This window comes from Arachis ipaensis, chromosome B03, assembly GCF_000816755.2.
Source record: "Arachis ipaensis cultivar K30076 chromosome B03, Araip1.1, whole genome shotgun sequence".
Classification (NCBI taxonomy): Eukaryota; Viridiplantae; Streptophyta; class Magnoliopsida; order Fabales; family Fabaceae; genus Arachis; species Arachis ipaensis.
In genome coordinates, this window is record NC_029787.2 from 15,063,547 (window position 1) to 15,063,933 (window position 387).

Sequence of the window (387 nt, forward strand, 5' to 3'; positions counted from 1 at the left end):
GATGGAAGAGAAACCTTGTCGCAAACCGCAGCCGCCGCTGTTGATAACAGGAGAAGAAGGCAGCGAGATTCAATGCGTTACTGACTGCGTTGCGGCCGATGTTTGGCGGTGGCTGTAGCTGCCGTCGATGGTGGAGGAGTCGTAGATGGCGAGTGAGGGTTTGGGCTTTGCTTGATCTAACGAAATAGGGCGGGCTGGGCGCATAACGAAATTATGACGATAAATTAATGTTTAACTCTAGTTCAGACTTTCCTCGGTTATCATCCTCCTCTTTAATCTAAAAATCTTTAACTTTATTTAAGTAGCAATAATAAATAGGGTAAATAAGGGATATTAATTTCAAACTTTTTTGAAAAAAAAAAGTTAAAAAAGCTTTTAAATTTAAAC

The 387-nt window shown here is 40.6% G+C and overlaps 1 protein-coding gene across 4 annotated transcripts in view; it reads right to left on the reverse strand.

Moving 5' to 3' along the window:
- Positions 1-387, reverse strand: part of LOC107629774 — a 6,927-nt gene that overhangs the window by 5,771 nt on the left and 769 nt on the right. For 2 of the 4 annotated variants that reach the window (XM_021118272.1, XM_016332658.2), the window contains exon 1: positions 15-278. The exons of 1 other annotated variant lie outside the window; for it this stretch is intronic. The gene's annotated coding sequence lies outside the window, so the exon portion shown is untranslated. Of the gene's footprint in view, positions 1-14; positions 279-387 lie in introns of those variants that run through there. One more of the 4 variants, XM_016332660.2, reaches the window with a different exon arrangement.